General features: G+C 46.7%; 1 protein-coding gene across 4 annotated transcripts in view; it reads left to right on the top strand.

The window, feature by feature from the left end:
* The first annotated feature begins 450 nt into the window (after nt 1-450).
* MYO1B (myosin IB) overlaps nt 451-7,829 on the top strand; it is a 167,714-nt gene continuing 160,335 nt past the window's right edge. The window contains exon 1 of one of the 4 annotated variants that reach the window (XM_032480150.1): nt 451-644. The gene's annotated coding sequence lies outside the window, so the exon portion shown is untranslated. The remainder of the gene's footprint in view (nt 645-7,829) is intronic. The other 3 variants (XM_032480152.1, XM_032480151.1, XM_032480153.1) reach the window with 3 other exon arrangements.

The following is a 7,829-nucleotide window of genomic DNA, read 5'->3' as shown; positions in this document are numbered from 1 at the left end:
CCCAGTCGGCCTTCTAGTTGTCATCCCCCAGGTCCCATCCCCACTCCCCGTCTGCCTCCCCAGTTATTTTATTTCTCGTTTGATGTTAGTAATTCCGGGAGTGAAAAAGGTAGCAGGGCGGTGCCTTCCGCGGTGCTGGGAGGGACGCCTCTTCGTCCTCTCTTTCCCACTCCTAGCCCCAACCAGGCCGGCCCCCGGACGCGGAGGCTGCCGCCCGCGCTCACCCGGGGGCGCTGTGCCGCCGGCACCGGGCGGCCGGAGGTGAGTCGGCTGGGAGGCGGCCGCTCCCGGTCCTGCCAGCGCGCGGAGGGGCGAATCCCAGGCTGCGAGGTCGCCGCCCCCGCCCCTCGGCCGGCCCCTCCGCCCGCGGGGGAGAGGGGAGTGGCCGGGCGCCTCCCGCCGCAGCGCAGCCCTCCGCAGCGGCCGCGCACTCTGCAGCCGGACGCGCACGGGAGCCCCGGTCGCGGCGCGTGGAGGCGGTGTGGGAGCGCGGGCGCGCGAGGAGCCGGCAGCCGCGGGGCAGCGTCCGCCAGCAGCGTCCGCCGAGCAGCCGCGCGGGAGCCCCGCAGCCTCGCGGAGGGCCCGCGTCCCGGAGCGCCGCCGGAGAGGGACGACGACGAGGAGGCGGAGTGCCGCCTGGCGAGGTAGCGCGAGCGCTTTCCCTCTCTCCCCTGCCTTGCCCTCTCGGTCCTTTGTGCTCGAGGTCTTCCTGGCCCCGCCGCAGCCCGCGGGGCACGGGTCAGCGTGGTCTGCGGTCTCTCCTCGGGGCGAGGCGGCGCTGCGGCGAGAACCGCGCACGGTGGAGGTCGCGCAGGGTGGTCGCGACTCCGCAGTTGCTTCGGGGGAGGATGGGAGAGAAGAGGGCGCTAAACTAAGTTGCTCTTACTTTGCCCCAGCTCAGTACCTGTGGGCACAGTGAAATCCGGCTCTCCCTGGTGTTCACCCACACCCCCTCCATCTCTCTGGCCCACAGCTGTTTCCTGACTCCCTGGTTCTGTGGAAGGACACGGGGTGGCCTCCTCTGGGAAGGAAAGCGGGGGAGAACAATGGGGCGTCCTGGGGAATGGGGTTCAGGTGCGGCGTGCCCCGGCGGCGGGGGGGGGGGGGAGGTGCCCAGGACCCGATGGGGCGTCCAGCGCGTGCAGCTGCGCTCTGCTCCTTTGTTCCGCCGCAGCGGAGGGGCTGCCCTGGGTCTCGTTTCCTGCCCGGGATGGGATTGATTCACGGTCCCAGGGAGGGGAGGGGGCGGGGCTGGAATGGAAACCAGATTGGGAACGGGAGTCCTGGAGGGTACTTGTTGGGGCTGGGAAGAGGGTTGGGGAGGGGGTGGTGGGAGTGCACTGGAGAGGTGATTACAGACACACAACATTTTGTCCAACGGTTTGCTGTGTGGGTTTCTGGAGTTTATTTGTAATGCTTTGTTCAGGCTGTGGCCGAGCGTTTTTTGCTGCAACAAGTTGTGTACTTCCCTGAGTTCTAGGCGCTCCGAATGTTAGTTTGCTGAAATCAAATCTTAATTACAATGGAAGAAGACTTTGTTGTTGTTATGAATCAGGGTATTTGTGTGTGTATATGTGTCTGTGGATCTGTGTTTGTAGCTAGTGGAGGTTGGCTTGAATGGGTAGGAGGCAAATTTTACAGCATTGATTTTGACATAAAATAATTTTTCCGTTGTATTATAGTATAACAATTTTCCAGGAATATTTGAGGGGAAACCACCAGAAAATTAGACGTTGCTGAATAAATGAATCAGATTATGTAACACTGAATTGAAAAACCCTTTACAGTCCCAGAAAACACACCACACATCACTTTTTGGGTTTTGAGTTGAGGAGTCTGTGACTTCTGTGCTTGCACTCGCCTGGTGTGGGTCACCTGGACTAAGAAACAGAACAATTACCATTATGGTGAATGGGAATTTTTTTTTTTTTTTTTTTTTTTTTTAGGTGGAGGTAGAATTGAATGTAATGTGTTGGGCATATGTTAATTGACCCTTTCCTAGATTGGAATCAAGAAGCCCAAGAGGATTGGCTGACCTCGGGAGTGGAGCCAGCGGGGATTGAATGATGAGTGTGTTTTGAATGGAGTATTCCAAGCAAAACTATTTTGGGAGGAGGCTGACATTTCCAGGCATTCATGGTTTGTGCCTATGGGACACTGGTAGAAGGATCCCAAAGTTGGACTGAAGGTTAGAATTACTGTGGTGATAATTTAGGAGACATTCAGTTATAGTCAGCTGGCTGCAGTAGGGCTGGGAAATGACCCAGAGCTGCTGCTTTGACAAGTCTGAGGGCCCACCGGTAAACCATGCTATTGGCTATTCATTTTAAGACAACCAAGTTTGAAAGCCCCTTAACCTTAGAAGGAGAGTGAGGAACTTACTCCGGGGGAAAAAAATGTTTCCTGCCCACTAAGTGGTAATGGAAAAGAGCTGTACAAGCTACTTGGGAGGGTTTGTTTTTTTCGTGGGGGATGTGGTCAGATTTTCAGGCCAGGCTGAAACGCAGTGGGACTTGTCCTCAGGAGCCATTATGATGTTCAGTTTAAGTGGGATGTTGTCCAGCCGTCAAGCTTTTTGTCGTTATAACTAACATACCGCCTGGCAAAACACTGTGCCATGGGCAGTGAACAGAGTTACTGTTGTCTTGTCATCTTGGACTTCTCGTTTATGTTGTGGATTGTTTTGTAAATTACAGCGCAATTGGACTTCTCCGAAGTACTCGTTGGAATATACATTAACAAAATGCGAAGCCTAAGACTGTTACTGCTACTGGAGATACAGATGAGGGGTCCTCTTAAATAGCTGGGCTCTGGCCACAGCCCATCCTGATGGATTCCCCACTGTGTGGTGAGGCGGGCTGCAGACTGCACCCTCTTCACAGGATAGGGTGAATCATCACTTTGTCAAGCCTGGAGTTAAAGGCTGACTCTCTCTGGTTGCTGCACAGTTATGCAAAGCTATGGGGAGCTTTTGACATCAGTGGGGGAGGAGTGGGGTTGGGGGTGGTCCCTGGTCTAGAAGGAATCCTCAAGAGTGTAGGATCCATGTTTTTAACATTTGTCCTCTTTTTGGATGAAATTCTCTCTTCCTCCTCCCTTCTATTTTCAGTAGCTGGACATTTGGATTTTAATTAAGCAACCTAACAATAGTTAGAGCTATCATTTAGTGTTTACCCTGTGCAAAGGGTTTTTACATGCTTTCCTATTAGTCCTCACAACACCTTGATACAGTGGGGATTATCTCCTTTTACAGTTGGAACTGAGGTCCAGGGAGTTTGGTAACTTGCCTCTTACACTCTAGTTGAGTAGGTAACTAGTAAGTGCTGGAGGTGAGATTTGATTCTGATCTCCAGTTCCAAAGCCCACACGGTATGGTATGATACCTTTTAATAATAGGAATGACAACAATTTGTTTTTCTGTTTGATTAGCCCTTTGTAGATTTCAAATCACTTTCACATACATATATTATCATAATTGATTCTTTTTAAAAACCACTGAGATAGGTTTGGAAGGCTGGATTAGTGACGTCACAGCTTTTCAAACTGTGTTGTTCAAAAGCTTTATGCTGTTTGACAGCCTTTGTGAATACACTTTAAGTGAATGAAACTTTATTTTTAAAAAATTAGGCTGCCAACGTTTAAAAGTAAGTTATTTGGGGAAACATTTAAAAGTGGTGGAATGGAATAGAACTTATATTCATTTGATATTTATTGAAATCTATTTTAGTCCTTTTTATCTTTCAACCTTTATTAGAACACTGCGCTTTGCTTCTTTACTGGGACCCACTGTCAGAGTGTCTTTTTAGAAGAGGAACAAGAAGGGAAGGAATGTGATTGTAGAGAGGAAGTGGGACATCAGAATTGGAATCACACATAGCAGCAGGCAGTAGATTTTCCCAGCACATGTGCTTTTTGTCCTGGCAGTCGCCTTTTACAGAAGACATTCTTCCTTGGGGAAGTGTCAAGGGTCTTTCTTTACAATATCCTCTGAGGTCATCACATTTCTGAGCTCTGTGGAAACACACATTCCACAGGATTTCTGGGCTCATCCTTTCCCTACAGGGGAAGTGAACAAGCTTTGGCATCCACGTGGAAGGGGAATGAAAGTGGTATCTGTCCTTGGGGTGGACTGGAAAGTGGTGCTGGGCAGGACGCACCTGACCTTGACCCAAGAGTGACCACCAAGTACAGGAGCCGAATGGATTCGAACTCTGGGCGCCATCAGTTGTTTATGGATTTCTCTGAATGCTCCTGGGCAAATGGAAAAGTCAATATTGGATTTTTTGGGTTTGTTTGTTTTGTTCCTAGGTAAAACTTTAAAGACTGAAAGTTCCACCTCTACTTGCTTAATTATTTCAAACTAGGACATCATTTGGGGTCTTCAGGGACTGTGGTGTGGGTACAGTAACTTTTGTCTCCTCATGCCATTAAATTCCCATCTCCTGGGTATTTAGAGGGGATGCACACATGTGGTCTACTGAGTTCTACGATCTGAGATGGATAAAGGATGCTCTTATAACTGTTGTAGGTTTCTTTTCACTTGCTAGTGCCTTCATCAATTCATGTTTTATTAAGCACACAGTTTGATGCAAGGCTATGCATTAAGCAGCAAAGGAAATCCATTGTGCATCAAAGGATGTATGTAGCAGGGCAGCTCAGTGTGCCCGGAGAGTAGATGTTGGTGAGATGAAGAAAATGACTGTGACAGCTGTGGTGACCAAGGCCATGCCAACACATGCTGCTGAGACAAAAGCGGAACACAAACAAGAGCATGAGAGTGGGAGGAAACCGAACACAGTGCCTGCTCCTCCTTTGTCCTCAATTTTATCTCCAACAATCTCTAATGGTTTGAAAGACGTAGGGTCTCTGAACACCTGCCTCTAAAGGTTGGATTGATGGGGATGCTAGGAAGCATCTTGGTGAATTTGCTGTCCGACGAGAGAGCGGAGGATCCTTTATTTGGGGTCCTGAGGATGTATAAAGTACCATTCTTTGGGAGAAGGTGTGGAATATCATGCCTTGCTTCTTTTATCCCCCTGAGTAAGTGTTCTTGGCTGGTCCAGAGCTGGGAGAATTGGTTGACACGCTTCTGAGTTTCTCCGTTTTTGGTTCTCGTGCTTGGCTCGCCTGACTTATTTTCCTCTCCGAAGTGAGGGAGACTTGGTGAAACAAGATTCACCTGCTAGTGAGAAGGTGAGGAGCTTTCTCACCCTCTCCTGGTCACCTCCTTCTGTGCAAGAACCAGATGATCTTCTGGGAGTTTTCAGGGGCTTTGTCTGATCCCTGGTCTCCAGACTTTCTGAGCACAGTATGCTGCTGGGCATCAATTTGGAGCTCAGGGTCTGATCCACATGGATGAAATGGTGGGAGCACCATTGACAGAGCTGGAACTTAGGGAATAAGACTTTGAACAAGGTGGGGAAGAAAATAATTGGTGTAGAATTTATACTCATCCAAGATAGGCAGTTTTTGAAACTGAGGCCTGGAGATAAGTGAAAATTGACATTCTTCCTTTGCCTGTCAGGTAAACAACAATGCTAAGCTTCTGAAAATACCAGGTACCTGGCTTTCCTTGATAGCATGGAGAGGCCAAGAGGGGACAAGGTCTGTGCTTTCCAGGTACTTTTGAATCAATCCTGTGTGGACTCATGGTGCTTTGAAATTGCGGAGGTGACTTCATTTTGCTGTGTTAAAATGAAAATGCAATTTAGAATGATACATTGCAAGTTTTAAAACTTGGTTAAAAAAAAGAATTCAACATTTTAAAGAGACATTAGAAAATTGAATTGAAAGGACAGTGGAAAGGAACAGGTTACTCATGATTGGTTTTGTTGTAGCATGTGTGCGTATTATTTGCCTGCTCATTTTCCACTGGTTTCATGAAAGCATTTTCCCGCACACTTCAACTAAAAAAGAAAAAAAAAATCTTAACTGAAAAATTCGTGCAGGCCCCAGTTGCTCTTGCCAGTGGACACCTTCTCTGTCCTCCCTCAGTGCAGCTTCCTTTTACTCTGCGTTACTAGATGCCGAAGTGCTATTTGCAATGTTCAGATTGCAAATATACACAGTTCCTAGCCGATCATTTCTTCCTTGAAAATTTGCATGGCTCGTGTTCTCTTTCTTTTTTTTCCCCTCAGTCCTCATGTGGTCTGCTTCCAGTTGGAATAAGTTGACCACAGTTTTGATCTACCCCTGATGTGGTGAGCCATCTAGGAAAAAGCTCTCACTTGCCCAAGGGTGTTGAGAGGTATTCATAAAAATATATGAACTGTCACGTTGGGTCAGATTCAGGAATCTGCTTTCTGCAGAAGCAAAATACTAAGTATTCGTGACATTGGAGGAGGGGGCTGGAGTTAGACTTTCTGGCTTTAATAGGTTTGGGGGCTATCCCTTCAACATCTGTAATTGCATAAGCTTTTAAAAACCTCTCATCCATATATTTAAATTCATGTATTCAGATTCTTGTATTGTTAATTTGTATCCTGTATTCTAAACATTTCACACCTACTGTAAAGGTAAGAATTTGACTGTATTGGCATTTTGACTTCAAATGTTGAATTTTGGAATGATAGACTGTTAAGTTGAAAGGGACTTTAGGTCACCATTGTAACCCTTTCATTGTATCTGAGACCTGCTCAGGCTCATAAAGTTAACCCGGGACAGATCTGGGCACTGGCCTCCAAGTCTTTTAACTTCTTGTTCACACAAAATAAATTAAAACAAAAAACAAAAAACTGAAAAACTTCCTGTTCAGTTTTCTTTCTGGGGGACTCTATCTTACTGTCCCCAGACCCATCGAAGTCCAAGCTTAGTGTCCGTTACCTAATAGTCGATCCTCTTTGACTTCATTGTCAGTGCTAATAGCATTCCTCTCATCACCCTGACTTCGGACTTCAGAAGCGTCACCTACTTCTCTATTTTCTGTGATTCTTACATCCATCCAAGCAGTTACAGTGTTTGGTTGATTGTTGACTCTTTATTTTCAAATCCTTGAGCCTCTATTCTGGTTCAGACTTTAAAAGGCTGGGTTACTAGAATGCAGCATTTCCCAAAGTGGGTTGTTCCATGAAAAGTTAGTCAATGTTAGTGTTAAAAAGGGTTTCATGGCCTTGTTTAAACAACGCTTTAAATAAACTTAAAAAGAAATATGTTTCTCCTTTGCAGAAGGCTGTATCAGGAACTTTTATTTGTAACTGCACTGTGGATCTCGGAGAAAGAGTATAGAGGTGTCCCAACTTGGGTGCCCATTGTCCCATTTTGTGGCGGGATCATTATGTAGATAACAGTGCTGTAGCCACTTCATTGTACCATTTCTAGATCCATCACTGCCTGGCTTTCAATGGGAATATGTATTCTCTGTGAGGCACTCTTGGTTCTCCCCCAAATATGTCAGATTTTGTCTTGTGCTTTTTTACCTTGTTCTCTTGGATCCTTCCTTCACCCTGGAAGCCCCTCTCCACGTGTCACACCTACACATCTCTCACAACCCAGCTTTTCTGAACTTGTAGTGGTTACTATTTCACAGCTTAAAAAAGGGAAAATATTTGAAACAATCAGAATATTGGAAGTAACACTGCACAACTGTAATAGTTAAATGATTGGAATTCACACAAAAGCCATTTTACATATTTGTGTCAGTTGACGTGTCAAACACACATCACATTCTTCTCTCTCCATACAGGTTAACTTGCACGTGTGTTCTCCAAGCATGTGGCTTGTATATATAAAAAAATTTTGCGTTATTGGCATTGCATTGCATTTATATAAAAATTTAGGAAGAACTGACATCTTTATGGTCTCATGGCTTTCCAACTGCAACCTGATTTACC

The sequence above is a fragment of the Camelus ferus genome, chromosome 5 (assembly GCF_009834535.1).
Source record: "Camelus ferus isolate YT-003-E chromosome 5, BCGSAC_Cfer_1.0, whole genome shotgun sequence".
NCBI lineage: Eukaryota > Metazoa > Chordata > Mammalia > Artiodactyla > Camelidae > Camelus > Camelus ferus.
Note: the sequence above shows the minus strand (reverse complement) of the source record. Positions and strands in the feature narration are given on the sequence as shown.